This window comes from Malania oleifera, chromosome 7, assembly GCF_029873635.1.
Source record: "Malania oleifera isolate guangnan ecotype guangnan chromosome 7, ASM2987363v1, whole genome shotgun sequence".
In the NCBI taxonomy this organism is placed as follows: domain Eukaryota; kingdom Viridiplantae; phylum Streptophyta; class Magnoliopsida; order Santalales; family Ximeniaceae; genus Malania; species Malania oleifera.
In genome coordinates this window covers 7726114-7746195 of record NC_080423.1, presented here as the reverse complement: position 1 = coordinate 7746195, position 20082 = coordinate 7726114, and the positions used below count along the sequence as shown (strand labels likewise).

Below are 20082 nucleotides of genomic sequence, written 5' to 3'. Positions count from 1 at the left end.
ATTGATATATTGTAAAGTTTGTTGAGATGATACTTATTGTAAGGGGGAGTCTTTTTAAGGTTCACTCAAATTTTTGCTCCTTATTTGTCATCATAAAAAATGGGGAGATTGTTGGCCTTATAAGACTTAACATCTTTTTCTGATGATAACAAACAAGAGGAACTTAACATATTTGATTAAGTGATGACATTTCAGGACTCAACTATGAAAATGCAAGGTCAAGTATTCACAAGAATCCGTTGCAAGCTTATACTTCAAAGAAGGATGATCATATGAAACTTAAAGCATGGATTCAAGGATGACTTATTAAAGCTTGTATAAGTGCCAAAGAAAAGCAAATCAAGAGAGCTCAAAGAAAGACAAGCATGAAGGCTTAAGTACTTAGAATGTCAAAGTCTTAAGAAGTCTTTGTGCAAGTACTTCAAACAATTTCAATATGGATGCATGAACCTCTTAGGTTAATTTCTTGGACCTAGATACCTTTTAATATACTTGGAAAATATTTTTATAAGGTCAAAAATTATTTCAAAAGTTTAAAATTATTTTTGGAATGAAAAGCACCAAAAATAGGATTTTTTAAATGCTGTTATTTTTTATATATCCAAATTGATGTGTATTTTTCTCTATCCAAAACTCATTATTTTACATAGTGTTCAACATAAAAGTTGTGGGAAATTATCTTAGCTTTCCGTTGATACCAAGAACGTATAATTTGGAGTCATATAGAAAATTTTATAATCAAAATACCGAAGGGGGGGCGAAGTTGTCAAGCAACTAAAGATTAAGTTCAGTCTTCTAAAGAATTTTTGGATGAATTTATGAACAGATAGAACACCTTCAAACGTCTGAATCATGAGTTTAATCATCTGAACAGGGATTTTAGAAAACTGAACCCCCAGTTCAGTTGTCTGACCCTGTGTCTAGTTCAATTTTTTCAAAACATTAAGGAACATTAGAAGATTGAACCCGAAAGTTCAGTCGTCTGAACACTGTTAACGGACATATTTTTTAAAATTTATTTAATTCAAATTCGTATTTCTTGTGCTCTAAAATTTATGTAAACTTGGGAAACACTCCAAGTCACTTGGGGAACACGAAATAGACTTGATTTCTCATCTATAAATAACCCCCCAAGGCTAAGGATTAATTACACCAAGAAAATATAGCAATCAAGCTTTCTTGCTCTCAAGTCTCCCAATTCTCTCAAAGTTCTCTTGTGTAATCAATTTATAAATTCCACTACTAAGATTTTGTTGATTTAAAGGCCATGGTTCTCGTGTTCTTAACTGAGTTTTACAACTAAGAAAGAACCCCGATAATATCTTCTTAAGCTTCATCTTTCCATATTGTGATTTTTATTAAAGTATATAGTTTTAAATTGTGCTAATCAACTATGTTATGAGAGTGTCCTTGTACCCTATATTACTTCTCGTTTCTTGTTTCTTTGACGATTCCAGGTTGTTTGATCGTTGATTGAGTGTGGGGTATACTTGGAGAGGTGTTCTTCTAGCCTATTGAAGGAGTGACCAAGTATGGGGTCACTTGGAGAGGCATTGCTCTAGCCTACTTAAGGAGTGTTTAAGCATGGGGTATTGCTTGTAAAAGGTTTGTTCCATCTGTAAAGGAACAATATAGTAGAATCTTTTGGTGGTATTGGCCAAAGGCAAGGACGTAGGTTAGGGAAAAGCCGAGCCTCGTAAAAAACCCGGTGTCACTCTCTTTCCCTTACACTCTTTATTTTCAACATAGATTAACTGCGTGGATGATTTATATTTCTTAATCATAAAAACTACGTGGTTTGTATTTTAAATAAACTGAAGTTTAATTTGTTTTTGGGATTGCGGAAACCGAAAAGGAGTACGTTGGTTGATCAATAATTTATGGAAACCTTAAGGGAGTACATTGATTTGCTAACAACCCAAAACCTATCATATTTTGGAAAGAGTGTGGATGTTATATTGATTATCATATTGAAAGATCAATTACATTAACCACAGGGCTTGAATCAAATAATCATATATACAGGGCTGCATGTAACTCAATATCTTGAATTCTTGAAAAGCTACAAATTGCCAAATGAAGTTGCATAGTATATCTTGATTTGAATATTGATTGGTTTGATTGGTTGATTAATTTTTGCTATGAGATTATGGATTGAATAAAAATAACTAAGTTTTTGTGTGATTTTTAAATCAACAAAAAGGTCAAGAATTCATTGAAAGTATTAAAAGCGGTTTAGAATCTTAAAAAGAATTAAAAGAAAATTTTAAATAACCCAATTCACCCCGCCCTCTTGGGACTATACCTTAGTTTTCACATGTTAAAATCCTTTGCTTTGTTATCATCAAAACAAGATTCATAAGCCTTGTTTGGTCAACAATCTCCTCCTTTTGATGATGACAATCAAGAAGCAAAAAATTGAGTTAGCCTTAATAAGGCTCTCCTTTACAATAAGCATCTTAACAATATTTATAATATCAGGATCAATTTCATTTTAATTTCAATATCATGCTCATATACCAAGATCAATTATCATGCTCATATATATCATCATATATCACCATTTGCAATATCAAGATTAATTTCAATATCATACTCAAATTTCAATTTATAGTGAGCCAATATACATGCTTAGGTATGCAATCTCATGCAAGCCAATATACATGCTTAGGCACGCAATCTTATGTTCAATTTTTGCCCAAAACCTCTCCCCCTTCTGACATCTATAAAAAAGAGTATGATATCAAGAAAAACATACAAACAAATGTTAAGGCAAAGAGCAACCATAAGCAAAAGTATATATCCAGTGAAGGCACAAAGCAAAACTTTGCATTTATCATGCATAAAAAGATAGACAACAAGTTCCAAAGTAGCATGAGAAAATGCAAACGATTATATGTCAAAATTTTCAATAATTTCCATAAATCATGATTTCATAGCTTAACAAATCTAACTCTCCTTGAATGAAATGTATTTCATGTTCAATAAATTCATAATTTCATTCTTGAAGGACAAACTATGTATCTAAGTATTGTATGAGTGTAAATATCATGTGAAGCTATCATCATTCTCAATCATGCTTTTAAATTCATCATGTCATGCTCATGCTCAGTTTGCTAAATTTTATCTCCCTTTTTGTATCAATAAAAAAAAAAAAAAAAACCAAAGGAAATATTATGCAAAGGTAATAAGGACCAAAACATTTGCATTTAAATTACAATAACAAAGTCCATAATCCAGCATATATTTCAATCATAACATGATTGTCCATCACTAAGATGTTCAAGAGAAAACAAAAAAAAAAAAAACTAAGCATAACAAAATAATATTTCAGCCCAACTTAGTGTTTGGTTTCACAAAATATATATGCATCTTGCATTTCCATCAGATTTGTATTCTCATGCTCATGTTTTCTTCAAACACTTATCCTTATTCCTTCTTTGAAATTCTTATGCAATAAAATCAATTTGCTTCAAATTTTCTTTCTTTTGATTTTAGATAATTCTTTTGCATATGAATATCAAAATTCATATGGCTTTTCAAATCTCAATACTTTCTAAGTTTTAGCCTTGTTTAATCTAAGCTTTCTTGATTTGTGGCCAACAATGACATTCTTGTATTTATTTGTTTCAATATTATAGTTGTCAATAAACTCATAAACTCTTCTTTAAGATTTTCCATTTCAACTATATCAATATCCTTGTATTAATTAGGATTAAGTGACTTTCCATATATTGAACAAAGAGAAATTTTCTTCTTATATTTAAATTTGACTATCTTGAATCTTGTAGACTATTCCTAATATATTTGGAGTGAACGAGGTCTTTTATCTAGGTACTCATACTTTCTTGGGTCCGGATGGCTTAACAAGTGATGTTTCATTTATTCTCCAAACTTGTCTGATTATTACATCCTTTCTTTTTAATGAACATTCAAACTTAATGTGTCTTTTCTCCTTACATAGAAAACGTGTGGTATGTGTGTAAGCATTTGAGGAGGTGCTAGCATAGTCTTTGAAGACTTTTGCAAAGTACCCCATGTAGAGGTTTTTTTACCTTGTATTCTCAACTCCATTGAATCCTATGCCTTCTTTATTTACGGACATCCTTTGTGTGCCAATCATTTTATCAAAGTTCTCCTTTCCTCTAGTAAAATTGTAAATTATTTTATTTTGATCCTCAATTTTACTTTCAAGGCAAAGTATTTCTAAATCTTTAATTCCTTTGCTGTTAGCTTGCAACCTTACTAGTTCACTAGTCATTTGATTCATTTTGCTTTCAAGTTCATTAATGACTAGATCTTTTGCAATCGGAGTTTGAGATCTTAAATCATCTAGTTCTTTTATCACTTTATCATTCTTTCTTTCTAATCTCTTGATTTATAAATCATTTTCTCTTTCACCAAGATTTTTAGATTCTAATTCTTTCATTACAACTTCATTCTTATTTTTTAATGAGGTGTATCATTTAGTTATATTAACTAGGATCTTATGAACCTCGAATAGTTCACTTTGTAATTCATCATAAGATGGCATACTCTCATCATTAGATTCATTAGATGAATCATCACAAGAATTATTGAATGATCTGTATGAGGAGCTTTGTACTTCATCGTTGTCCTATGCCATAAGACAACCATTTTCAATCTATTGGTCACTTGATTCACATTTTGAGCTACTTGTACTTACATTGTCCCATGTAGTGGCCTTCATTGCCTTTTTCTTTTTACTTTTATAATCTTTATTGAGCTATGGGCACTCCGGTTTAATGTGGCCCACTTTTTTGCAATTATAGCATATAGGAGGTTTATTCTTTGTTTCTTTCCTATTAGTTTTGCCTTCATCTGATTTTGAGTCCTGAAATTTTATAGTGAGTTTATTCTTCTTTCTAAGGATTTTTGCAAGTCTCCTGGTTATGAGGGCTACATCATTTACATCCTTCACTTCTTCATCTTCATCACTAGAGCTTTCACTTGAGGCTTTGAAAGCAATGGATTCCTTGTTTTTGGATTTTCCACTTCTTTCATTTATTGCCATATCATATTGAGGAGTGAACCTATTACTTCATCTAGGGAGGTATTTTTTAAATTTCTTCCTTCTATAATTGTTGTGGCCTTAGGTTCGCAAATTGGTGGAAGTCCTCTAAAGATTTTTCGAATCATTTCATAAGTTGAGTAATTTTTCTCGAAGGCATTGAGGGAGTTTATTATATGGGTGAACCTAGTGTACATACTAGTGATGGTTTCATCTAGGTTCATCTTAAAAGCTTCATACTCGCTTGTAAGCATGTCAATTCTATTATCTCTAACATCAATCGTTCCTTCATACGATACCTCTAACTTATCCCAAATTGATTTGGCTGACTTACATGCCATGAACCTATTAAACTCATTTACATCCAAGGCACAATATAGTGCTTTCATGACACTTGAATTAACTTGCAACATCTTAAAATCATTATCGGTCATGTCTTTTTCTTCTTTGGGTACTTCTTTGCCATCAACTAATCTAGTGGGGATGTGGTCACCATGTGTGACAACTTTCCATGCTTTCCAATCCATGGTTTGTAGATAAATTCTCATTCTTTGTTTTCGAAAAGTTTAGTTTACACCAAAGGAAATAGGAGGTCTAGTTGATGATTGACCCTCAGCAAAAGTTGATACACCTAGTTGTGCCATTTAAATCTTTAAGTAGCTTCTAAATTAGGATTTGCTACAACCTCGCTCTGATACCAATTGAAAAGGAAGGTGTATTCCCAAGAGTGGGGGTGAATTGGGATTTTATAATTTCTTTATACCCTCTTTAATTAATTCTTTCTTAACTCTTTTTGGTTTTAGTAAACACACATGCTAAGTCGATTTAAAATCACAAATATTGCGGAAAATTAATATAGTTATAAACCTTTATGAAGAAGAATTCCAATTCGAATACTTCTTTCGGCAATTTATTTCAACCAACCAAGATAACCAAGACAAGATTCACAATATAGAATAATTCCAGCAATGCTTCCAAGATTCATCAATTTATTAAGTCAAAGTAGAGTTTAAGTATGTAGCTAACAAATGCTTTGTATTGATAGACTTGATTTCTCAATATAAAGCACTATAGAAATTTGCAATCACTCTTCCCAAACTCATAATTTAAACAAACTTTTAATTAATTAATAAGTCTTGGGTGTTAATCAATCAACGTACTCCCTTACGGTTTCTGCAATTAGTATTGATCAACCAACATACTCCCTTTCAATTTCAGCAATCCCAAAGTCAAAATAATTTTCAGTTTATTTAATATCCAATCCACGTAGTTTATATGAGTATAAAATTAAAAAATCCAACCATGCAGTTTATACGAGCAGAAAATTAAATGAGAGTAGGGAAGAGAGTGACACTGCGAGTTTTATGAGGTTTGGCTATACCCGCCTACGTCCTCGCCTTAGTCAATACACCCAAGGATTCCACTATAGCACTCCTTTCGAGGTAGGAACAACCTTTTACAATCCCATATTCAATAGGGTAGAGTTCGCCTCTCCAAACGATACCCCATGCTTGGTCCAACCTTTTATTCTTGCTTGTTTTAATTCAAAACTATAAAAGTAAATTAATCTATTTCCAATTTAAACAAAATCACACCACAAACTTAAAACAAAATACAATCCAATCAAATATAAAACTCAACCAATAATTCAAGAATAATTTTTCCCTTTGATAGAAGTCCTGCAACTGTTTTGCAAAGCCTGTTTTGAATGAATTTTTATTGCTTTATCTCTTAACTAGGATTTCCGAAAATTAACCAACGTACTCCCTTTTGGGTTTTCGCAAACGGTTAATTAAAAATGTACTTTCTTAAATCAAGAGACTTCCTTAAATATGATGTATAAGCCTTGCAACTTGCACTTGGTATACACAGCATATAATGTGAAAAGTAAAGAGAGTAAGGAGAAGAAGAACACCGAGATTTATGAGGTTCGGCTTATTCCTAGCCTACGTCCTCACCTTTGGTCAATTCCACCAAAGGATTCCACTAAGTATGTTCTTTTACAGGGCAGAGCAAACCCTTACAAAAATTCCCTCTTTTTAGGTAGAGAAACCTCTTCAAGCGAACAATCTTCACTTGGTACAACGATCCAAACAATCCTTGAACCGTCAACAATACAAAGAGATTGCTATAATGATCTGTGTACAAAAGAAACTCTCAAAACAGAGTAGAATTGTACAAGTTAGAGAACAATCAATACTTCAATCAAATAAACACAAAAGAAACTATGAAGCTCAAGTGTTTAGAGATCACCAAGATTTTGTTTTGGATAATCAAACTCAGAGTATGAATCTTGGCTTTGGTACTTCAGTAGAGTTTCAGAACTTTTCTCTCAGATGGAGTGTAAGCAAGAGAAAGCTTTGAGAGATTGAATGCTTTAATTTCAAGAGAGCTGAGTAATTGCTTGGATTATTGAATTCTTGAGTTTAAAGGAGTATTTATAGGCATTCTTGGCTTAGTTTCCTTGTTCCCTAAGTATCTTTGAGTGGTCTCCAAGTTTTTACAACGTTCAAATTTTGAAAAAGCAATTTTTGAAATTTTCCCGTTGGGGTTTAAAAAATAAAACCCGTGCAGTCAATCGGTTGGACAGGCGACTGGGTAGTTCAAAAATCATAGGGTCAGTTGGCTAGACATGCGGCTGGTACCATTTTGTCTCCCAAAAATTATTTCAAGAAATTGTCAGTCGGTTGGATAGACAAAAGACTTGATTTTCTTTTTGATTTTTTCATTTCAACTTTACACTTATGATTTGATTTTTCATAAAAGATTTCAGGGATTTAAAAATGAGTTTCTTAAGTTCATACTGGTCCCTTAAAGAGCTTCATATTTTCTAAATTGTCACTTGATACGAAGTACTTACATTAAGCTTTTCTTAAACATGATGCTTCAAGTCTTTGATAAGCCTTTTGACTTCAAGTCCCTTTTTATCTTTAAGCATTTAAGTACTGAGGCTTCAAGTCTTCTTCTTTACTGCTTGAAAAGATTTGTTGAAGCTTTCTCTTAATATTCATAACTTGTTCTTTTGACATGATAAAAATGCACATCTTGTTCTCTTGATGATACTTTAATTCATGTCTTCTTTCTCTTGTTTTGAGATATGTATTCCTAAAACAAAATCACTCAACAAGCAAGTTATACCAGCATCATTTGTTAGCATCAAAATAAGATTGAAAAGCCTCGTTTGGCCAACAATCTCCCCTTTTTTAATGATGACAAATGAGAAGCAAAGATAAGAATAAAAATAAACTCTCCCTTACTATATGCTCCCCCTTACTATATGTATATGTATCTAGTATCAAATCTCAAAGGTTTTTTTTTTTAATGCACATACTCATCCATAGATATACATTCACATAAGCATCAGATTCACAATATTCCATTCATAGGGAAAAGTGCATTGTCATAACATATGTACTCATATACTTTCATCAAAAAGTGCATAGTTATAACAAAAGTGCATAGTCATAACATAGTCATAACAAAAGTGCATAGTCATAACATAACTTAAGTACTCATATACTTCCATCTTTGCTTGTCACACACAAAAACTCTCCCCCTTTTGGACATCAATCAAAAAGTAGGGGAATAAGTAAGCAAAGCTACCATCCAAAATTATAGTACATATCAAAATAAAAAAAACATTTTTTCAAGGAAATCAGTTATCATCAGCTTCATCTTCATCAGCTTCATCTTCATCTTCATCATCATCATCATCATCTTCTTCTTCTTCTTCTTCGTCTGATTCATCAGCTTCACCTTCCTCATGTTCTTGTTCTGTGTTTGTCTCATCATCATCGTTGCCATCTTGAGAGCTCTCTTCATCAGTACCATCATTACTTGCAGGAGATGAACTAATATCCATAGGATCTAAAGGATGAGATAAACTAACAAGGTGTTTTTCAATGCGACCAACACATTTATCAAGTGAGGAATAATTTGCTTGAAGAGCGAAGAAGTTGGCTTAAAGAGAGTGAAGTCCGGTTTGCATGTTTTGACTAAAACTAGTAAACTGCTGAAAAAATGGATTGAACCAAGCACGAGGTCTAGAAATAGGAGGAGGAGGAGGTGCTTGACATCCACTTCCTTTAAGAATCCATTCATCATTGTCTTTTTCATATCCCATCAACTTAAGAGTAGTCGAGTTAAAAATGTCATAATGAGTACGTTTGACAAAAAGATTGGATGATGAGGATATATGTAATTTGGAAAAAAGTATATTTAGAGTTCCTCTATAAGGCAGGGTAACTCGTCGTGCCTTTACACGTGTGATCATCCATTGAAGCATGAGGCTTGGTAAGTCCAGCTTCTTGCCCTTGGTAGGCACCAGAGAACGAAGCAATCAGCATAAGAAATATAAGCATGAGATCCTGCTTGAGGAAGGATGTTATATGTGATGATTTTCTGCAGTAGTTATGCCTGAAGATTTAAATGTTTATATAAGGGAGGACCTTCAAATGAAATAGGAGCATGGTCCAATACCAAAGGAAGAAATTCTTCTGGAGTGAAGTTTTGTTCGTAAATCCAAGACGTTCCAAAAGTAGGACATCTAAACTCGCCATTTGGTATGTGAAAAACTTTTGTAAGTGATTTCGATGTAAAAGATATGGACTTCCCCATGACTTTTGTTGAAAGTCCGTTTGCTTCTTGAATAAGATTTGCATAGAAAAGTTTGATAAGAGTCAGAAAGTGTCCCTTAGCTTGGAATAGTATGAAGTTTTTCCATCCAAGAGTTTTGAATAATGAAAGGACATGTGGAAAATCAGAGGAAAAGAAAGAAGTGTCAAGAATTTTACTAAGAAGAGGTTCCGTCATGCTTAGTTGATTGTGGTAGAAGGTTTTGGCATAAGGAGCCACGAGCCATTATTCAATGGCTGGATCTTTAGTGTGTTGCTGTGAAGAGGTAGATGCTTTCTTGTTTCTAATGGATTTGATCCTCAGCATTTTGATGATTTTTTAGTTTTGGAGGATGATCTTTGGTGATATTTTGAGAGAGAAGAATAGAGGAGAGGAAGAGGTAGAATGTAAGGTTGAGAGGAAACCCTAGGTCAGTTGGTTGACCACGCGAATGACTCGTATTTATATAAATAAAGTTAAGGTTTTTCGTTAGTCAGTCGGCTGGGTCTAGAGCCAGTCGGCTGACTGCTCTCTGTTTCGAATATTAATCATTCAGTCAATCGGCTAGGTCTGGTGCCAGTCAGCTGACTTCACCCTGTTTGTTTATTCTACACTTAATTTCATTATTGTGCAATTGACCTAGCTCTCTCCTAATATTTATAAATCTGTCTTCTGTGAGAGGTTTAGTAAATATATCCACCCATTGATCAAATGTATTTATAAATTCAAGAATTATGTCTCCTTTTTGAACATGATCTCTTAAAAAGTGATGCCTTATATCTATATGCTTGGTTCTTGAGTGTGAGATAGGATTTTTTGATATATTAATCGCACTTGTATTATCACACTTTATTGGTATTGTTTTGTAATCTAGATTGAAGTCTTTTAGTTGTTGTTTCATATATAGTATTTGTTGACCTTATCGATCACGCTCGATTTTGATTATGACAAATACTCTTTGTATCTAATGAGTGTTTGAGGTTTTGTGTAGGAACTAAGATTGTTAAGATCAAGATGGGCACAAAGCAAGTAAAGTCTGAAGACCGATTATCGATCTTACTTGTAATATAATTCATTTGTGAAAATCGGTCTATAATAGTAAGTAGGGCTCTGGTTTGTAATAAGCTCACACACATCACATGTATGATTTACGTAAGCTCAAACAAACCATAAATGAAAAGTGACCATAGAATGACCTTAGGGCTTTGGTCAACTGACACCAAACTTTTTCGGTGTATTCATAATCATAAATGACCTTAGGACACACACATTTGCACCCATGTTTGTTAGGCACTTCATTCGGATTTATGTGTGTTAAAATGGGACCGAAATGCACACTTTGTACACTTTTGGTCAACCGAACCAGGTAGTTCATTCTGCCTTGGTCGACCGAACCTAGTAGTTCAAAACGCCTCGGTTGACCAAAACCTCCCTAGGTCAACATTTTGACCATCTGGTCGACCGACCCTTTTTGTACTCCAACTACCTGGTCGACCGGGGGTCCTCTGGAGAAATCCCAGTGGTCTGGTCGACCGAACCAACCAGTTCAAAATGGCCTGGTCGATTGAACCTCAGAAAATTTAGAAATCGCCCTCTCCTGGTTGATCGAGCCTTTAGTTCAAAATCCTCCTGGTCGACCGAACCATATGAGACCTGATCAACCGAAACATTTCTGGTTGACCAGACCTCTCGGGTTGCTCTAATTTTTACTGCAGTTAAACAGGGTTAAAATTCTAAAAACATCATTAAAATTTCTTAATAATACCCAATAGGTCCCTAACGGTCATATCTTCTCCCATGCCTATATATATGAGATCATTTGTGAAAATGAAGTATGATTAGCCACTTTGATTAGGGGAGAATTCTCTGAAAACTCAAAAGCCTATACTACTCATTTTTTAGCCTCATTCACTCATGCTTATCGTTTATTAGTGCCTACATCATTAGTAAGTGGATTAAGTGTTTGGAAAGGTTTGCTCTCCATTGTTCTATTTGATTGACACGATTTTATTTGAGGGCAAAACCAAAAGATTCTTAGGGGACTTTGGTTGATACGTCTATCCTAAGAAGACTTGGATAGATCTTCTAAGCTTGCACCTTCATTGCAAGATCTTGAGAAGATTGTATTTGCTGTTGGTTGCAAAATACTTTCAAAATACCTTCAAATATCTAGTGTGCTTTATCTTGATAAATATTTTAAAGAGATATTTGTTTGTGTAAGAAAAATCTTTGTTGCAATATTCATTGATTCATATCTCTAGTTGAATACAAAGGTTGAACTCTTTTTCGCAATCCAAGCATATACTTTAATTGATACTTACATGTTTGAGATACCCTGCTGATTGAAATACTTGAGACTCGACATCTTTGTGTGAACTTATTGGTTGAATATCTTGTGATACAAAAATTGCTTGTTTGACATTCTCACGTTTCTAGAGTTGAACATCTAGACCACATTGAGCTTACATATTGAATCATATTTGTGGTGTATGTTATTGCATGAATTTGGGTACACATATGCTTTACTTGAAAGCAAATTCATTGTACCATTTGATTGTAATACACATCTGTTGTATTTTCAGGAACGGGCCTGAAAAGGGAGACTAGCCCTAGAATAGACCCGGATTGGCTTAGACTCGGTTAGGAAAGCTAGGTGCGTCGTCCTGTAAAGGCGTGTAGGTTGAGGTCAGCCCCACTAATTGACCCGGTTAAGGTTGAGGTCAGCCCTGTATTAATTTGACCTGGTTGTAAACGGTGCTGCTTCACCATTAAGTGAGCTATTAGTAGAATCCTTAGGCTTGCGAGCTAGAGGCGGGGATGCAGGTACATTTGGCCGAACCCTGATAACATATCGTGTGCCTTGTCCATATTTTTACATTTTACATTTACCGTACATGTATGTTATTGTGTGAATGATGCACTAAATTTAAATTTCCGTATACTATATTTATCAGCGCATTTGGAATTGCATCAAAAGACCCTAGGTTTGTGTAATACTGATTGTAGGATTAGTTGAACCTAGGAAGAAAGTTTAAAATTCCAATTCACCCCCCTCTTGGGAATACACCTTTTCTAACAATATTTGTGCACAACAACTTCCGGCTGCTACATATTTAGCTTCGGCAGTTGATAAAGCTCTGGAGTTTTGTTTCTTTGAAAACCATGACACTAAGGATTGTCTGAGAAAGTGACATGTGCCACTTGTACTCTTTCTATCAACTTTACATCCAACATAATCAGCATAAGAATAACTTATCATTTTGAAATCAGTATCTTTTGGATACCATAAACCTAGATCAAGTGTTCCTAGTTGATTACGCGCCGAAACTGCGTAATTGGACGTTTAACCCGGGCTTTACAGTTTATATTTTTAATTAAATGTCCAAAATCATCTAATATTTTAATAAAGTGCCAAAATCATCATTCTTGAACTTTATTGCACTATTTATGAAGTTTTGGTAATTTTTTTGTCGCAGGAAAATTCCAAGGAATCAAAACTAACACCTGTTCGTATTTCATGCATAACTTTTCCGTCCGAGCTCCGATTGAGACGATTCAAATTTCTAGAGAAAGAGAAAAGGATCATATACAAATTTTGTATTTTAAGTTTTATGAGATACAGGCTCCAAAAGAGTCATATTTGTGACGAACAGAGAACAAATAAAATGAGAAAATAAAAAAATATATTTGAATGAATAGTTGATGTGACCCGGCCATGCATGGCTGGGTCAGGTCAGTGCTATCCGGGTCTAGGGCACCTGTTGCCTCCTATTTTAGCTCCCCTGTTTCTTCCCCCTGCATAGATAGCTCCGGCGGGATCCTCTTCTCTTCCTTATTTTTCCTTAGCTTTTGTCTTCTCTCCTCTCTTCTTCTTCTTCGTCTTCTTCTTCTTCTTCTTCTCTTCTCCTGTCCCCTCTCTTTCCCTTAGTTTTTTCTCTATCTTCTCTCTTGTTCATTCTTTTCTCCCCTGTTTTCCTTAACCTTTTGCAGTCTCTCCCTCTCCCTGTTCCTTCGTTGCTGCGCCGGCTTCACGGACCACCCCAGCACTCCTTAGCTCACCGGAGTACCTCCATCCTCTGCAGCATCCTCAACACTCCACCCGAGTCCCTATTCCACTCCAGCAGCAGCAGCAGGTCCTCTGCAATTTGCTACAATTCTCCATCTCAAACCAGCCTCCACAGTCCCCTACTGCAGCCGAGACCCAAAGCCACAGCAGAAAACCACCAGCCCGAGACTTCTCTGCCAGCAACACAGCACGACAGCAGCTGCCATGCCCAGTTCCTCCAATCTGCCAGTACCCGAGAGCTCCATCATAGCAGTTTCTGAGTCTTCCACGGCCTACCATGGCCGCCTCTCTCTCTCTCTCTTCTTCTCTTTCTCTTCCAGTTTTCTTCTTCACTTTTTACTGTTATTATTATTGTCATTGAGTCTTGAGTTAATTTGTATTGCAATTTATTAAAGTTTTGATTTTTTTTTCTCTTACTCTGATTACTGTTTAGGGATTTTTGCTTGAAATATTTATTTAGTTTTTTTTTCTATTGCAGTATTCAGTTATTTATTTATTTATTTCTTTTCTTTCAATTAAGTTTGTGTTAGATTTGTTTAATGTTTCAATTTAGTAGTTTAATATGGTGATGTCTAGTTTTGTCCTAAAATAAAATAAAAAAAAGAAGAAAAAAAAAAGATACAAAATATAAAAGTATATTTTTTTTATATCAAAATTCGGTTTAGTTCAGGGTCAGTTTCATTGAAGTTTTCGTTTTTATTGTGTTCAGTTACCATTTGAACTACTTGAGTTTTTATTCGTGTCTATGTTTACGTGAGTTTTGCTATTGCGTATTTAAAGATCAAGGTTGTCATTTTTAATTAGCACGTGTTTCGGTTTTGTTTGAGTAGATTAGGCTTTCTATTCTGGCTATTTAATTCAGTGCAAGTTAGTTTTAGGATTTTAATTCGAGTGTTTGTTTTATATAAGTTCCAACCAACTTTGAAAACTCCGAATTTGAACTAAGTTCAGTGCATTTTTGTTTTCAATTGGGTAAACGTAAAATCTGATATTAAAACGCATTCCCGGAGGAGACGATCTAGCCCTTAGGCTTAATATTATATGACAGAACTCCTATACTTGGGATAGCTTCTGAGCTGCTCATTTTTCGAGTGAGTCACTAGTAAGTACCTAAGTATTCTTTCAATTGCTGTTAGATGTGATTCTTTAGGTGCTGATTGAAATCTTGCACACATACATACACTGAACTAATATTGGGTCTACTAGCGGTTAAATATAGTAAACTACCAATTATTCTCCTATAGTGTTTTGTATCTACTTGTTTTCCTTTTTCATCTCTATCAAGGCTAGTTGAAGTACTCATTGGGGTTCCAGTTGCTTTACTTTGTTCCATATCAAACTTTGTAAGCATATCTTTAATGTATTTAGTTTGATTTATAAACGTCCCATTTTTAGCTTGTTTAATTTGAAGTCCTAGGAAATAATTTAACTCCCCCATCATACTCATTTCAAATTCTTTTTGCATATATGTGACAAAGTCTTTACATAGAACTTCATTTGTAGCGCCGACCACTTGTATTTGGACAATTAACATGTCTTTGTTTTTGTTTTTAATGAATAAGTGCTATCAAGGTATCCTCTTGAGAATTCATTTTTAAGTAAGATTTTACTAAGCCTTTCATACCGAGCTCTAGAGGCTTGTTTCAAACTATACAATGCTTTTGTCAATTTAAATACATGATTTGAATTTTTTTGTATCTTCAAATCCTGGAGGTTGTTTGACATACACTTTTTCATTTATATAACCATTTAAGAATGCACTTTTTACATCCATTTGATATAGCTTGAAATCTTTATGAGTTGCATAAGCTAAGAGCATCCTAATTGCTTCCATTATAGCTATAGGAGCAAAAGTTTCATCATAATCAATTCATTCTTCTTGATTATATCCTTGTGCTACTAGTCTAGCTTTATTTCTTACAACTACTCCATTTTCATCTTTTTTATTTCTAAACACCCATTTAGTTCCTATGATTGATTTATTTTTGGGTTAAGGTATAAGTTCCCACACTTAACTCCTTTCAAATTGATTTAGTTCTTCCTGCATAGCTATAATCCAAGAATCATCTTTTAAAGCTTCTTCAATGTTTTTAGGTTCATTTTGAGACAAGAAGGTATAATGGTTACAAATGTTTTTCAATGAGGCTCTAGTGGTTATACCTTTTGATGTTTCACCAATAATTTGATCTTTTGGGTGACTTTTAGCATATCTTCATTCTTTAGGTAATTCTAGATTTTCTATGATGTTTTCATTTGGAGCTACATTATTGTTTTCTTCTTTTATTTTAAGTTCTTCTTCTTTTTGTGAAGTATCTTCTTTTTCATCAACCTTAGCATTATCATTATTATTTGATTCATCAAAACTTATGTGTATTGATTCAATAATAGTAAGAGTTCTTTTATTGTAGATTCTATAAGCTTTACTGTTTGTAGAATAACCTAAGAAGATGCCTTCATTAGATTTTGCATCGAATTTTCCTAAATCGTCTTTGGTATTAAGAATAAAGCATTTGCATCTGAACATATGAAAGTAAGACATATTAGGTTTCCTACCTTTCTAAAGTTCATATGGTGTTTTGTCTATACTTAATCTTATAGATACCCTATTTACAATGTAGCATGCTGTATTTACAACTTCTGCCCAAAAATATTTAGGTAGATTATGTTCATTTAGCATTGTTCTTGCCATTTCTTGTAGGGTTATATTTTTTCTTTCAACAACTCCATTTTGTTGCCAAACAAGTCACATTCTGATTCACTAGATTTTGATTCACATTTTGTTGCCAAAAATTATTTCAAGAAATTGTCAGTCGGCTGGCAAAACATAATTCATTTTGAGTTAGTCGGCTAGTTATTTTGCCTTGGTTAAGTCAGTCGGCTGGACAAACAAAAGACTGGTTTTTCTTTTGATTTTTCCATTTCAGCTTTATACTTATGATTTGATTTTTCATAAAATATTTCAGGGATTTAAAAATGAGTTTCTTAAGTTCATATTGGTCCTTTAAAGAGCTTCATATTTTCTAAATTTTCACTTGATACGAAGTACTTATATCAAGCTTTTTTTTAAATATAATGCTTCAAGTCTTTGATAAGCCTCTTGACTTCAAGTCCCTTTTTATCTTTAAGCATTTAAGTACTGAGGCTTAAAGTCTTCTTCTTTATTGCTTGAAAAAATTTGTTGAAGCTTTTTCTTGATATTCATAACTTGTTTTTTTGACATGATAAAAATGCACATCTTGTTCTCTTGATGATACTTTAATTCATGACTTCTTTCTCTTGTGTTGAGATATATATTCCTAAAACAAAATCACTCAACAAGAAAGTTATACCAGTGTCATTTGTTATCATCAAAATAAGATTGAAAAGCCTCGTTTGGCCAACAATAATAATAGATAGAATTTGAAGCTTTAGAAGTATATCACCGTGAGCTTCTTTCTTGATGGAAAGAATTCATAATATGCTTAGAATTTTGTGAGAGTTTAATAGCAAAACTCAGTATAGAACTTTAGAAAGTATGTGAGCAAGAGAGTTTTGAGTGTTTTGTAAGCAAGAAAGCATTGATTGTCGTGTATTGCTTGGTATGTTGAATCCTATTTCTTGGCGCGCACGCGCCTGCCGGGGGGGGGGTATTTATAGATGTTTATTAAAGTGTATTTCATGTTCCTCATGTGACCTGGAGTGTTTCCCAAATTTTTATAACGTTTAGAATTCAAAAAACTCAATTTTGGAAACTTCCCGTTATTTTTAAAATTTGAATTTCTAAGAGTTAGTCAACTGGATCACGAAGGGTCAGTCGCCTGGGTCCTCTCGGGTTTGCCCAAAATCTTTTTGTCTACTTGTTAGTCGCTGGGGCCAACCATGTCAGGCGCCTAGATAGACAATATTGTTAATTTTCAAGTTTTTTTCCAAATTCTTTTTGCTCTTTTGTTTTCCCCAAAGTAATTTATGACTCTCGAAAAATATTTTTTGGGGTTTTGCAAAATATGATCTCTAAGTCAATGAGTTCCTAATAAGCTTCAAATCCAACCATATCATCATTTGAATGAAATACTTACATGGAGACTCTCTTAAGACTTAAACATGTTCTAAACTTGGAGTCTTCATGCTTGTCATTTGTTGAGTCCATCTTGCCTTTAAGCTTCAATATACTTTAAGGTTTATCATATTTTTCTATCTTTGAATCCAAGCTTTTCTTTCTTTAATTTTATTTTGTTTCATCATGGGCCAAGCATAATCTTCATGTGAGCTTCTTCACAAACACTTAAGTTTGATCCTTTAGAGACTTGATCTATTATAAAAAATTTTGAGCTTGATCTTTTTTTATGAAATCTTTTGAGCCCTGAAACGTATCTTAGCAAAACATATTAAGATCCTTTACTTTGTTATCATCAAAATAAGATTTGTAATCCTAGTTAAGCCAATAGTTCCCATAGATCCCAAGATTGAAAATTCATGTAGGTCCATTAGGAAACCTACCTCTAATCCAGAGATAACTGAGTATTTTGAGCCAAAAGTCATGGCCGAACAAAACCCACTAGTTCCCACTGAACAAATCCTAGAACCCCAAGCTCCTTGCTTACCTGTGGTGGGAGAGCAACCCCTTTGACCTCTTAGGGACTACTTTTTACCTAACACATACACCTCGCCATCTTGCATTTAGTTCTTGGATGTTCAGGTAGCGCAATTCATGATAAAGACTTCTATCATCTCGATGCTGCCCATTTTTTTTGGGAACTCTACTAAAAATCCTTACCAGCATTTGGATGAATTCTTGGAGATTTGCTCCACCATTCATACACCAAATTTTAGTGATGATGCTCTCAATCTTAGCCTTTTTCTGTTCTCTTTGAAAGATAAGGCTAAATATTGGTTGACATCTTTAGAGCCAAACTCGGTGGCCAACTGGCCACTATGCAACACAAATTCCTAAAAAAATACTTCCCAATTGGGAAGACGAACCAGCTTCAGAGAGCCATTACTAGTTTTTCAAAGATGGATAAGGAAATTTTCTTTGAGACTTGGAAGCATTTTAAGGATCTTTACATCAATGCCCACATCATCAGGTCCCTAAGTGGCAACTGGTGCAAACCATCTATGAAGGATTAGCTGAAAGAGATAGGTCAATGGCAGATGCATCATGTGGGGGAACTTTCCTCACTAAACACGAGAATGAGGCCTAGGTTCTCTTGGAGAACCTCACTGAAAACTCTCAGCAGCATGTTAAGGCTGCTCGTAGACCCTCCAAGCTTTCTACCTCTAGGCCTAAAGAAGTCTACGACTTGGCTGCAAGCCATGACCTTGCTTCTACCCTACACACCATAGCTCAAAAGCTTGATCGGTTCTTGTCTCAAGAACAGTAATTGTGATCCATGGCATGTGCAGAGGTGTGTGCCATCTGTGCCGATCCTTCTCACTTTAGTTACAATTGCCCACACATACTTCCTAATCCGAGCTTGTGCAAAAAGAAGTAAAAGTCACCCATAATTGGTATGAATGTTCGCAAAAAAACCCCTGCTTCAATGCTGATGAGTCCCTAAAATGCATGATTTTAGACCCTCATTTACCTTTCATTATCCTTAGTTTATTATATATTTACCTATTGTTATTATTGTTTCGTGCTATGCAAGGTTTGCTTGTCTTTTCAGGAAAAACAGGTTAAACCCAAGGAGTTAGGCATACAAAAAACTATAGGAGAATTTGGAGTCCACAAAGCTCAGTTCAGATGTTCATGCAAGCTCCTAAAGCTTCGGATCACCAAGAGAGAAGAATACTATGTTCGACCAAGTGGTGTTACTAGCAACACAAGGGGTGATTATGTGATCATTTGAAGACTCCAAGGTTTCAGACTGAAGGAGAATTGTTGCAAGGATTGACCAAGTCTTCAACCAAGTGACTCTCAAGGGGTAACCACATCGAACTACTAAGGCATACTAAAGCCAAAAACTACCAAGAGTATCAACGAAGTGTTCGACTAGCGAGACCTTGATGGACAACTATGTTGAGTTCCTCAGATTTCCTGAAGATTGAGACACTGCAAGTCTCAACCATTAACTCAACTAGCAAGACCCTATGGAGCGACTTAGTCGAAAGTACTAAAGATTCAACTAGGGCATGATCAAGGGAAGCATGGAAGTGACTTGGTCGATAGTGACGATCTTTTGTGCGAGATTTGCTGCATACTTTCCTAAACTGAAAATCAAATCTTGTAAACCCTAGAGCCTATAAATATTTGCCATGAACCTAAGCTCTGGGTTCCTCTTTGGCCATTTCTAGGTTAGTGACAAACCTAGGACATCATCGAGAACCACCGTAGAGTAGATTTACCTGCTTTCCTTTACATTCCTATTGTGGTTCTCTTTTGTATTTCTAA

General features: G+C 34.5%; 1 non-coding gene across 1 annotated transcript; it reads right to left on the bottom strand.

Moving 5' to 3' along the window:
- Positions 1–18672: 18672 nt before the first annotated feature.
- On the bottom strand, positions 18673–18777 carry LOC131161038 (small nucleolar RNA R71). Its single transcript, XR_009138201.1, has one exon. It is a non-coding gene; the product is annotated as a small nucleolar RNA R71 (small nucleolar RNA).
- Positions 18778–20082: the final 1305 nt, after the last annotated feature.